Source organism: Pan troglodytes, chromosome 6 (genome assembly GCF_028858775.2).
Source record: "Pan troglodytes isolate AG18354 chromosome 6, NHGRI_mPanTro3-v2.0_pri, whole genome shotgun sequence".
Classification (NCBI taxonomy): domain Eukaryota; kingdom Metazoa; phylum Chordata; class Mammalia; order Primates; family Hominidae; genus Pan; species Pan troglodytes.
Window position 1 is genome coordinate 9,101,086 of NC_072404.2, and position 13,805 is coordinate 9,114,890.

A 13,805-nucleotide genomic window follows, 5' to 3' on the forward strand; every position below is an offset into this window, starting at 1 on the left:
CAGGCACGTACCACCACGCCCAGCTAATTTTTTATTTTTAGTAGAGATGGGGTTTCACCATGTTGGCCAGGATAGTCTTGATCTCTTGCCCTCATGATCCACCTGCCTCGGCCTCCCAAAGTGTTGGGATTACAGATGTGAACCACTGTATCTGGCCCACTTTATATTTTTATAAATATAAAAACATGAAATACTGGGTATGGTGGCTCCTGCCTGTAATCCCAGCACTTTGGGAGGCTGAGGCATGAGGATCACTTGAGCCCTGGAGTTTAAGACCAGCCTAAGCAACAAAGAAGACCCTATCTCTACAAAAACACAAACAAAAAAACAACAACAAAAAACAAACAAAAAAAACCACCACCACCACCACCACCACAAACAAAACTTAGCCAGGCATGGTGGCATGCACTTGTGGTCCCAGCTACTTGGGAGGATTGCTTGAGCCCAGGAGACTCATGTTGCAGTGAGCTGTGATCGCATCGCTGCACTCCAGCCTGAGTGACAGAGCAAGACCCTATCTCAAAAACAAAAACAAAAACCGAAGGACAGAAAACGTTGGCATTTGTCAATTTTGGGTGGTGAGAACCTGGGAACATGTTCTGTTATTCTCTGCACTTTTCTGTGTTTTGAACATTTCTAAAAATAATAATAAAATAACCCATGTGAAACTACATACTGAATTTCTATGGTCCTCTTCTTCCGTGAATAGTGAATGTGTTTTGGAGTGGGTCGGGTGGCAGAAGGAGGCTGAAGCCAGCTCCTTAAACAAGTGAATTTCCTGCCAACAGGCTTTCCTCAGCTGTGGCACAGAGGGAAAGCAGAGAGCTGGCTGTGTTTGCAGCTTCATCTAGGAGACCTTTTAAAAAAAATCTGGACATTGTAGGCAATATTGATTAACATATACATAGAGGCATGGGGTGGGGGGAGCAAATCAATCAATAAACGCATTTCTTCTGTTCCTGACCTTAGATAATGTGTGCTGATTAAGGGGCATGTTACTTGTTTTTAAAACCGGTGTTAAATATTAATTACAAATCATATGGCTTGACCCCAGGAGGGGCCACTGTCCCCCCTCCCTCGGGGCTCTCCCAGAGCTCTGAAAGCGGCCCACCCTCCTCTGCCACCGAGAAACCAGGCGGATTTACATTAGGAATCACCATGATTCTTGTTCTTTCTATGGTGGCTACTGTGGACAAGACAATTATGGAAACAGAATTCACTGTTCAAACAGGCTGAGCTCATAATATTACTGTGGATTTTTAAAAAATCATTTCTTGGCCAGGAATTAAAAATAGCTCATTCTCTCCCCCCCATCCCTCTCTTTCTCTTGCCAGATTTAGAATCTGAGGGAACCTTGATGGTTTCCCTCCTAGTTAATATTCCTGAGGCAACTTGCATTTGCAACACGGTTGAGAATCATTTTATTTTAAACACCAGTTCCTCCCACTATTCCTGTGAGGGAGTTCCAAGTTATTAGCTCGGTTTTAAATACAAGGAGATGGGAATGGAGAGGCTTGGGGCCTCTCCCGGGTACCAGGTCAGAGAAGTCTGCATGCTCAAGGAGAGCGGAATCTCAGTCCCTTCTCATCAGCTGCCTTTTCATCTGTCCTCAATGTGTTCTCTGCCACTTTAGCATGTAAGATTTCAATGACCAGCCAGGCACGGTGGCTCACGCCTGTAATCCCAGCACGTTGGGAGGCAGAGGCAGGCAGATCACAAGGTCAGGAGTTCGAGACCAGCCTGACCAACATGGTGAAACACTGTCTCCACTAAATATATAAAAATTAGCCAGACATGGAATACACCTGTAATTTCAGCTACTCTAGAGGCTGAGGCACAACAATCATTTGAACCCGGGAGGCAGAGATTGCAATAAGCCGAGATCATGCCACCGCACTCCAGCCGGGGTGACAGAGCGAGACTCCATCTCAAAAAAAAAAAAAAAAAAAAGATTTCAATGACAATTTTTTTTTAAAAAATGCACATGGAAACAGAAGCCCCTGGAGTAGCCCCAGCCAGGAGCAGAACTCAGGAGTCCTGATGCCCTGTCTACGGTTCTTGCAGATCTTCTCCTCTGCACTGGGTTAAATGCTGTCTTCTCCCAAATTCACATCTACTTGGAACCTCAGAGTAAGATCTCGTTGGACAAAAGGTTTAATTGCAGGTGCAATGAGATAAGACAAGGTCATGCTGCTCACAGCCTCACATTCCAGGGCCACCTCTTGCCTGACAATTCCTACCCCTCTCGGTTTGATTTCTTCAAAAGCTGTTTCCTAAACCTCTGCTTCTCAAACATTAACGAGCACACGGGTCACCTGTGCATCTTGTTCCTCAGCTTTTTTTTTTTGAGATGGAATCTTACTCTGGCACCAAGGCTGGAGTGCAGCGGTGCCATCTTGGCTCACTGCAAATTCTGCCTCCCAGGTTCAAGTGATTCTCCTGTTTCAGCCTCCTAAGTAGCTAGAACTACAAGTGTGTGCCACCACACCTGGCTACTTTTTGTATTTTTTAGTAGAGATGGGGTTTCACCATGTTGGCCAGGCTGGTTCAAGTGATCTGCCCACCCTGGCCTCCCAAAGTGCTGGGATTACAAATGTGAGCCACCGCACCCGGCACCCTTAGCAGTTTCTGATACTACAGGTCTGGGTGGCCTTATTCTGCACCTCTCACAAGCTCCCAGTGAGGCCAGGCAGCTGGTCTGGGGACGCTTTGAGTAGCCTGGGTCTCACCATCACCTGTGACTTTAGCCCTGGCCCATCAGTGACTTTCTGGCCTCTGGGCTCACCTCCATCTAATCGACAGGTTGCTAACACCACCTGATGTCCTCAGAGCAAAGTACCTATTGACGGCCGGTGATGCAGTAGGCAAGCACTTCAGGCTCGGGGAGTTTAAGGTCTTTTATTGGCATGGCTTTTATGTGCTCTCTGCATTTGAGAGCTTTGCAACTTCATTAGTGTACAGAGTACTGCTGAAAGAATTCCTTGGTCGCCCCTCAGACCTTTTGATAAACAAACATTGTAAATGTAATAATCAGGTTACCACCATTAAAAATTATTATAATTAAAGATGATACAAGCTGCCCGAACCCTTGATGAACCCACTGCCTTTGTTTGGAGCTGTTGTTAAATGAATACGTAGGTATTTTTCTTGCAAAGCGATGTTCTTCCTGCTTAGCTGGTTTGAGACGGAGTCTTGCTGTGTCCCCAGACTGGAGTGCAGTGGCGCTGTCTCAGCTCACCGCAACCTCCACCTCCCGGGTTCCAGCGATTCTCCTGCCTCAGCCTCCTGAGTAGCTGGGACTACAGGTGTGTGACCACACCCAGCTGATTTTTGTATTTGAGAGAGATGGGGTTTTGCCATGTTGGCCAAGATGGTCCCCATCTCCTGACCTCGTGATCCACCCGTCTCGGTCTGTAGCTGATCTTCCTATGTGCTTTCTTCCTAGACGATCTTTCTACAAGTCTGTTCTATTCTGCTGATGTCATTTGTTTTGCATGTAACATTGCTGGAGGAGTCCAGGGGAAATCTTTATGCTCAAGGGCTGGGGGACGACGTTAGAAGCCATGATACAACTCCAAAATTATAAGAGGAAATAATTAGTACAAGAGAAGAAATATCACACTTGCCTACACTAATGCACTTGACTATCAAACAAAGAGATCTTTAAGATGATGAAGCACGCACCACGCAGGAGAAAAGTGAGGAAAACGTGGCTACAATTTGTTCTGTGTCATATCTCTTATAGAAGGGATTGCATTCTGCTTTGTAATCATTTACTAAGAAAGTTGTTTGCAAATGAGAGGAAGGATTCAGGCTATGGAAACCGGCTGGAGTCAGGCGGTGTGGAGTTGCCAGGGCTGCGGTTGTTAAAAAAAAAAAAAAAGTGTCTCACCCAGTTCCCACCCATTGCGCAACAGATTCAAGGCACAATTCAGACAGAAGGTGAAAAGGAGATCCTCACTCTGGCATGAGCTGAATATTTAATACCTCCAAAGTCAAAAATAAGAACGTCTATAAGAAGAAAGACAATTATAGCCCTAGCAGAGAAATTTCACTGGGCCCTAATACACCCCGTGGGATAGTTTGCATTGTATTTTAGAGCTGGGAAAACAAGCTAAGAAAGGATATCTTCATGAGGTTGCTCAACTCGTAGGGGCAGACTTTTTTGTTTGTTTGTTTTTTTTTTTTTTTTGGAGACAGGGTCCTGCTCTGTCGCCCAGGCTGGAATGCAGTGGCACGATCTCGGCTCACTACAACCTCTGCCTCCTGGGCTCAAACAATTCTCCTGCCTCAGCCTCCAAAGTAGCTGAGACTACAGGTGCACGTGACCACACCTGGCTAATTTTTGCTTTTTTTTTTTTTTGGTAGAGACTGGGTTTGGCCATCTTGCCCAGGCTGGTCTCAAACTCCTGGGCTTAAGTGATCCTTCCACCTGGCCTCCCAAAGTGCTGGGATTACAGGCGTGAGCCACTGCACCCAGTCTCGAGCTTTATCTCTCACATGTGCCTCTATTCAGGATTCCACCCTAGTTTTGAAGAAATAGATTCACATTCTGAGTAGTAAAGTTAAAACCAAGGATCTCAATACATTTTATGTCACCTACAATTATTGCCAGGTTTTCCTTAATGTCATGTGTAGGCTGCCCAGTACTTGACGCTCAAAACAGATTTTAGGGAGCAGAAAAAAGACAGGGAGACAGAAATGGAAACACAGAGGAAGGGAGTTGTTTGATGACGTTGGCCTATATTGGTGAGAATACAGCACAGGTGTTTTCAAGCTTCCCCTTCACTAAATTCAGGATGCTTTTTTTTTTTTTTTTTTTTTTGAGATGGAGTTTTGCTCTTGTCGACCAGGCTGGAGTGGCATGATCTCGGCTCACTGCAACCTCCACCTCCCGGGTTCAAGCAATTCTTCTACCTCAGCCTCCCGAGTACCTGGGATTACAGGTGCCCGCCACCACATCCAGCTAATTGTTGTATTTTTAATAGAAACATGGTTTCACTGTGTTGGCCAGGCTGGTCTCGAACTCCTGACCTCAGGTAATCTGCCCACCTCGGCCTCCCAAAGTGCTGAGATTACAGGTGTGAGCCACCATGCCCGGATTTTTTTTTTTTTTAAATGGAGTCTCACTTTGTTGCCCAGGCTGGAGTGCAGTGGCACAACCTTGGCTCACTGCAACCTCTGCCACCCGGGTTCAAGTGATTCTCCTTCCTCAGCCTCCCAAGTGGCTGGGATTACAGTTCTCTGCCACCATGCCCAGCTGATTTTTGTATTATTAGTAGAGACAGGGTTTCACTATGTCAGCCAGGCTGGTCTTGAACTCCTGATCTCAGATGATCCACCCACCTTGGCCTCCCAAAGTGCTGGGATTCCAGGCATGAGCCACTGCACCCTGCCTTTTTGTTATTTGTTTTGAGACAGGGTCTCACTGTCACACAGGCTGGAGTGCAGTGGCTCAATCATAGCTCACTGCAGCCTTAACCTCCTGGGCTCAAGCAATCCTCCTGCCTCAAACTCCTGAGTAGCTGGAACTACAGGCATGCACCACCATGCCCAGCTTATTTTTTGTTGTTGTTATTTTGTAGAGATGTAGAGGTCTTGCTATGTTTCCTAGTGTATTAGTCTGTTTTCGCATTGTTGTAAAGAACTACCTGACACCAGGTAATTTATAAATAAAAGAGGTTTAATTGACTCACCGTTCCACAGACTATACAGGAAGCATGGCTAGGGAAGGCCTCAGGAAACTCACAATCACGGTGGAAGGCAACGGCGAAGCAGACACGTCTCACATGTCCAGAAGAGAAGGAAGAGAAAGAGTGGGGAGATGCTATATACTTTTAAACAACCAGATCTCGTGAGAACTCACTCAATATCACGAGAACAGCAAGGGAGAATTCCTCCCCCATGATCCAATCACCTCCCATCAGGCCCCACCTGCAGCACTGGGGCTAACAATTCAACACGAGATTTGGCTGGGAACACAGATGCAAACCATATCACCCAGGCTGGTATTGAACCCCTGGGCTCAAGCAATCCTCGTGCCTTGGCCTCCCGAAGTGTTGGAATTACAGGCGTGAGCAGCTGCACCGGGCCAGGATGGCTTCTTCTCACAAGGAGTATCTACTCCCAAACCCAGTGCTGACCTTGTGGCCCTGCTCCATGAAATGCTCCAACACCCACCCACCTTCCAAGCCAGCACCAGGGGAGCTGCCTGGCCCATTGCTCTCCCAACACACACACATTTCGGCCACCAAGCCCTGGCTCCAAACTTGTCCCTTCACTTTATCCCAGATGCAACACCTGCAAACGGCAGCCGTCCATTGATCCCGACAACAAAAACTGAGTGAGGCATTGACTTCTCCCAATCTGCCCCCAGCCACAGACCAGATTCAGCTGAAACTGGCATCAGCTGGGTGGGATCCTCTTGAGTGGCTCCTTTTGCCTAACGGGCAGGTTCCAGACAGCCTAGCAGGTTTCATCAGGGTTGCCACGACCAGGCCCTGTGGATATCAGAAGCCTTTCCTATTCTCACTGGCCAGTCTCTGGACCGGCCCTGGTCTCCCAGCCACAGCACTTCCTCCTGCATCACCTTTGTGGGTGCCCTTAACAGACGTCTGCACCTTTCCCACCATGTACTTGCAACCTCCCTCCTCTCAGAACCCCTCCGGTCTCTCTCTGGCTTGCAGCAGGGGGGCTGTGGCTCCTCTAGGCCCCCAGGGCTCCTGCAGCTGCCCCTCCCCTGTTGCAGTCCCCACCTCACCGCGCTCCACTTCCTCCGTTCCAAACCCGTTGTTCCCACGGCCCTGTGAGTGCCAGGAAAGATGATACACATCTCCTGTCTCTCTCCCCAGCCAAGACTCTGCCCCACAAACAGGCCTGATGTTTTCACACACCTGGGAGTTACTTTAATCTGCGATACTAAGACATGCAGACATGGGCATCCCTGCCAGGAAAAAAGGAGTTTACACTCACTGACCCCTGAAAACTGGAGGCAGCCCCCGCAGGGCTGCAGGGGGAAGCACCTGGGTAGGTTATGAGTTAGAGAGATCGGGGACTAGTGCGGCTGTCCCCTCATTCAGACAGCTCTCCAATCAGGAAACCACCGTTATTAAAAGTCCCCTTGCTTATTTCATTTTGCTAAGCCTTACTTGCATGCATCGTGTATCTTTCACATAACATTTCCCCATTTGCTTATGTCACAGCGTTCGCTAACTACAGGCGAGAAAGAAAACATTCCCAATGAGTGCAGACACACGTGCCCTCTATTGTGTTCATTCCGGGTTAAATAATTAGGTTATTGGGAGTCTCTGTTTTTGTCTTTGGTTTTTTTTTTAGAGACAGGGTCTCACTCTGTCACCCAGGCTGGAGTGCAGTGGCACAATCACAGCTCACTGCAGCCTCGACCTCCCTGATCTCAAGCGATTCTCTCACCTCAGCCTCCCAAGTAGCTGGGACTACAGGTGTGCACCACCACACTCAGCTAATTATTATTATTATTATTATTTGTAGAGACAGAGTTTCTCCATGTTGCCCAGTCTTCTGGTCTCGAACTCCTGAGCTCAAGCAATTTGCAGGCCTCGGTATTGGTGTTTTAAATGCTCGATGTTATGCAAAAATGCTTGGTGGATTCCCACCCCCCACCCCAATACAATGAAACATGGTATCTCATTCAAAAGCGTTGCCCTACTTGTGACTCGTTTCAAGGAGTGGGTTAGGTTGATTTTTCACTCAGCAATCAGCAATAGAGTTTCAATTCATTATTTTAAACTGCTATATAGTATTCTATAATAGGGATATACCTAAATGCATCCAGCTACTCTATAGATGAAAATTTACTTTGTTTCTATTTTCCCCCACTCCAAACAATACTATACCATCCTTGGGTTGCTGTTTTTTCCTCCAGTACAAACCATGCAGTAAAAGTCATTCATTTTCCGGCCAGGCTTGGTGGCTCACGCCTGTAATCCCAGCACTTTCTGAGGCTGAGGTGGGAGGATCACCTGAGGTCAGGAGCTCAAGACCAGCCTCACTAACATTAAAAATACTCTATTAAAAATACAAAAATTAGCCAGGTGTAGTGGCGCCCGCCTATAATCTCACCTACTTGGAAGGTTGAGGTAGGAGAATCTCTTGAATCTAGGAGGCAGAGGTTGCAGTGAGCTGAGATCTTGCCACTGCACTCCAGCCTGGGCGACAGAGCAAGACTCTGTCTCACACCAAAAAAAAAAAAAAAAAAAAAAAAAAAATCATTCGTTTTCCTTGTCCCAAACAGTGCTGCAATAAACATCCTCCTCTATGTTTTTCATGTGTCGTTGGTTTTACTCGTGTAGGACAGATTCCCAAAAGTGAGGTTTCTTGCTAAAGAGCATGCATTTAAAATTTTAATAGACATTGTAAGGTTAATTTGTGTAAAGTTTAAAGCAATTCACACTCATGAACAAGGAATTTGAGTACCCAGCTTCATGTATTGTTGAGGCATTGGAAGTTACTGTTCATTTTCTAGACTAAGAGATGAAAAATAGTATCCCATAATTAATTTTATTTGCACCTCCTTGAATGTGAGGTTGAGCAACTCTTTCTAAGCCTGATAGGCAATTTTGATGCCCCCTTCTGTGAATTGTCTGTTTATATCTTCTTGAACTATTTTTCTCTAAAGTCTCGGTTTTCTCATCCATAAAATGGGGAAATGAGAGTACGTATCTCGCGGGAGTCATGAAGATTTAATGAGTCAGTGGCCATAAAGAGCTTTGCGAAGCAGCTTGCAACAGAGAAAACATTATCATTTTCATTACACGCTGGGTGCCAGACACATGGTGGCTATCAAATCTTTTATCTTTTTTCTCCTTCCTTCCTTCCTTTTTATTATCATTATCATTATTATTATTATTATTTTGGTGTTCTCCATACAGAGGGTTGGGCTTGGGAAAGAAAAAGGCCCACTTAAGAGAAAGACCACATGTTGGGCTGGCTGGAGGCAGGAGCCAGACAGGACCACACAGTGGCAGTGGAAATTGTCAGGAGCTAAGGCTGGGGAACTCAAAGGGAGAGTCACTTTGACAGGAGTGGTTTCGGGGGTTGAGAAAAGGGGTCTGGGCTGGACATAGTGGCTCATGCCTGTAATCCCAGCACTTTGGGAGGCCGAGGCAGGCAGGTAGCTTGAGCTTACCAGTTCAAGACCAGCCTGGCCAACATGGCGAAACCCCATCTCTACTAAAAAATAAAAAATACAAAAATTAGCTGGGTGTGGTGGCATGTGCCTGTAGTCCCAGCTACTCGGGAGGCTGAGGCAGGAGAATTGCTTGAATCCGGGAGGTGGAGGCTGCAGTGAGCCAAGATCGCGCCACTGCACTCTAGCCTGGGTGATAGAGCGAGACTCCATCGAAAGAAAGAAGGATAAGAAAGAAAGAGAGAGAGAGAGAGAGGAAGGAAGGAAAGAGGGAAAGAGGGAAGGGAGGGAAGGAAGGAAAGTGGGTCTGATCTTGAGTCGTAACCATGGGAATAGTGAGGATGGACCACCTCCCATGTTCCCAGCACTTTGCCTGGACAACATGCCAGTGATATGGGACTGATCATTTCTCTCCATCTTATGGCTCAGAGAGGCTAAGCGATTTGCCCAAGGTTGCACAGCACGTGAACGGCAGGTCAGAAATGCGAACCCAGGATTGTCTGACCCCCAGCCCCTGCATGCTCCACTACCCCATCTTAAGAGATTGCCTGGCTTCTAAGCAGCCCTGCCCTTTGGTGGAGGAACCTCTGAACACCTGGGTCAGGCCGTGAAGCCCAACCATTGGCATTTCTAGATTCCTCTGCTAGAATTTTAGGAGGAAAGTTGGAAGCCCCCAGAGTCATTGTGCAGCCTTCTGCATTTCTATATCAAGTAGGAGATGCATTTGTTACCACGCTAATTAGGGCAGAAATTAACTGAAATGCTGAGTTTTAGCAAAGAGTGAATCGGCTGCAGGTGTCAGTAATTAGCGAAAAATGAGTCATTTGATGTTTGTAGACACACAGCCTTCTCAACTTTGATTCAAAAATAAACTTCGTGGGCACATTGTTCTGAATCACTCCTGCTAATGCATGTGTCTATCTTAATGCTGTAATTCAGTATAAATATTTTAAATAAATCAGTAACGTTGCTTTTCAGTGGCAGTACACACATGAAATTTTCTGTACAAAAATGGAGTAAGAACAAAATATTTTTAGTAAGATCGGTAGAAACCTGAAAAACAGCCATACAGAAATTACTGTTTCCTTGCTCTTGCTTTTTTTCCTCTCTCTTTCTTTTGGTTTCTTGGAATATAAATAATTCACCTCCAATATCCTGTCCTGAGCAGGGAATAAGCAAGTAAAATAAACAGCACACTGGTGAATACCTGCAGGGTTTGGAAATGGAATTAAAAATCCCCCTTAAACTAGACATTCTCCTGTTAGTTCACTGCTTGGGAACAGCCTGAGTTCTGAGGTGGGTGGAGTAAAAAGGAAACTTACACAGAGGTAGACGTAGCTGTGTCTTCTAAAGCAAAATCTATTTCCTTATCAAACTAGTTAAGTTGGCCAATTATGAGATACGAGAGCATCTGTGTGTGGAGCAGGTGGGAACAGAAGCCTGGAAATTATTTTTCCTCATGAACAGCAGTTGTGTGCACGTTTGTGTGTGTATGTGTGTGATGTGTATGTTTGTGTGTGTGCATTTTAAGGCTTAGGATCAGTGATTGCATTAACCATAGCCCAACAGGGGACGTCCCCACCATGAAAAATTGAATGCAAGTGTCTCATTGTCTCCTTTTTTTTTTTTTAGAGACAGGGTCTCACTCTGTTTCCCAGGCTGGAGTGCAGTGGTGCAATCAATCATAGCTCTCTGCAGCATCAACTTCCTGGGCTCAAGTGATTCTTCCACCTCAGCCTCCCAAGTAGCTGGGACTGTAGGGGCACACCACCATGCCCTGCTGATTTTTTACATTTTTTATAGAGATGAGGTCTTGCCTGTGTTGCCCAGGCTGGAGTGCAGTGGTGCGATCGTGGCTCATTGCAGCCTCAAACTCCTGGCCTCAAGTGATCCTCCTGCCTCAGCCTCCTAAAGGACTGGGATTACAGATATGAGCCCCTGCATCCTGCCTGGTGTCTCACTCTTGAGCAAGAGAGGTGCTGGCCCCTCCCACCCCCAGGCTCGGTTCTAGAGCGTCCTGCCGCTCTGTTTCTGAAGCACGCATCTGCACACGAGCAGGTCTTGGGTTGACCAGGGTGGGGTGTAGGAGGAGACTCTCCTATGGCCTGTGACAAGGTGAGGGGACTCTGGCCCCAGCCAGCCTGACAGCTTTTGTGGTCAGAAGTTGGCTGGTCAGTGATGTAGGAAGAGTTGACTCAACAGATTCTCTTCCATACCATGGCATCCTTGAGGTTAACTAGTTGAATGGTTTGAAACAAAGTGAATGGGTTAAAGTCGGTGAATTCATGATTCGTAAAAAAAGAAGAAAAAAGCTCTCATTGGTCACCTTTGGAGGTCAGCAGGATATCCCCTCATTATTTTGAAAACTGGTCAGTAAAAGGGAAAAAATTTAAGCATTTATCGACCTTTCTTATGGCAATGATACATCAGCGTGACCAAATGGTTGATAAGGCGAAGGTCCTTGTTATAGAAGTATTCTAGCTAATTAAGGAAGAGGAATGTAGAGTTTGAATATCAGCATTTTACATCTCATAATGAAGTAATGGATCTAAGCAATCACCATTACAAACCGTGAACAACCTCTAAAAAAGACACAAACCAAGCACTCTGTGCCCCCCAGTGGAAGGACAGGACACTACACCATGAAATATTCTTGTCAAATCCCAAAAACTGAATGTGATCAACCCTAGATCCAACTACTGATCTGTAGAAAATGAAGAGGACAGAAGAACCTGTCAAATGACACCATGGAGATGTCATCATCAAAATCCAGACTGTGGCCTGTAATCCCAGCTCTTTGGGAAGCCGAGGTGGGTGGATCGCTTGAGGCTAGGAGTTGGAGACCAGCCTGGGCAACATGGCAAAATTCCGTCTGTACAAAAAATATAAAAATTATCCAGGTGTGTTGGCATATGCCTGCAGTCCCAACTATTCTGGAGGCTGAGGTGGGAGGATAACTTGAGCCCAGGAGGTTGAGGCTGCACTGAGCCGTGATTGTGCTACTGCACTCCAGCGTGGGGCACAGGGCAAGACCCTGTCTCAATAATAATAATAATAATAATAATTCCAGATTGTGCAAGCTGTGGCTAGCTCTATAGGACAAATAATCCAATTTTTTCATTAAGTGAATTGTAAGGAAAAGAGGGAGAGGGTAATAGGTTAAAGAAGGCAGAGACCCAACAGCCCATCGCAACATACGGATCTGATTTAGATCCCCAGGCAGATGTTAGAATAATACAAGAAAAAATATCTATGAGACAAATTAGGGAACTTTGAATACTGTACATTTGATTAAGGAATTATTGTGAATATCTTTAGCTGTGATACTGGTATTGTACTTATGTTTTTGAGAGATGCCTACTGAAATATTTACATGTTAAGTGACAGAATGACTGAAATCTGCTTCAAAAGATTCCAGGGCTTATCTAAAGTGGGTAGAGGAACAGAGGAAATGAGATTGGCCCTGAACTGAAAATTATTAGGGCTGCGCGTGGTGGCTCATGCTTGTAATCCCAGCAGTTTGGGAGGTCAAGACCAGAGGATCACCTGAGCCCAGGAGTTCCAGACCAGCCTGGGCAACATAGTGAGACCCTGCCTGTACTAAAAATAATAAAAAAAAAATTAATCAGGTGTGACGGCTCGTGCCTGTAGTCTCAGCTACTGGTGGGGCTGAGGCAAGAGGATCATTTGACTATGGAAGTCTAGGAGGTCGAGGCTGCAGTGAGCCCCAATCATACCACTGCACTCCAGCCAGGGGAAAGAGTGAGACCCTGTCTCAAAAATTAAAAAAATAAAGCACTACATCTCCTTTCTAGAAACACACACACAGGCAGATGTGTTCCATGAATCCCAATAACTGGGACAAGGAGAGGTGGGATCTCTGCAGTGTGGGATGATTCTGGGCCTCTGAATGACACTGAGCGGTCTGGGTGGAAATCCGGAGATTTTCCATCTTCCAGGGCAGAAGTCGGCATGCTTTCTGTAAAGGACCGGACCGTGAATATTTTAGCTCTTTTGGGCCATATCATCTCGGTCACAACTACTCATGCTGGTTGCATGACAGGGGCCAAAGACAATATATAAAGAAATGGGTGTGTCCCTGTTCCGACAAAACTTTATTTACAAAAACAGGCAGCAGACCGCATTTGCCCTGAGGCGGCAGTTTGACCAGCCCTGTCCTGTTGCTGGACAGTAGAACTTTCCGTGATGATGGAAATGTTATTTCTATGCCATCCAATATAGGAGCCATTAGTCACACGCAGTTACTGAGCACTTTGGATGGGGCTGGTCAGACTGAGGAACTAGTTTTTAATTTTTATTTAGCTTAAATTAGTTTAACTTTAAAAAGTCACATGGAGTTAGTTGCTACCACGTTAGACAGCACAGTTCTAGAGAGCCCAGCCCAGCCACTAAAAAGGAGGAGAGGCTGCGTGCGGTGGCTCACGCTTGTAATCTCAGCACTTTGAGAGGCTGAGGCAGGAGGATTGCTTGAGGACTGGAGTTTTAGAACAGCGTGGGCAACACAGCGAGACACCGACTCTATAAAAAAAATTTAAAAATTGGAGAAGTGTAGTGGTATGAGCCTGTAGTCCCAGCTACTCAGGAAGCTGAGGTGGGAGGACTGATTGAGCCCAGGAGT

At 46.1% G+C, this 13,805-nt stretch overlaps 1 long non-coding RNA gene across 1 annotated transcript in view; it reads right to left on the reverse strand.

The window, feature by feature from the left end:
- The window catches only part of LOC112209743 (uncharacterized), a 67,937-nt gene that overhangs the window by 36,476 nt on the left and 17,656 nt on the right, over nucleotides 1-13,805 (reverse strand). The gene's annotated exons all lie outside the window — the stretch shown is intronic.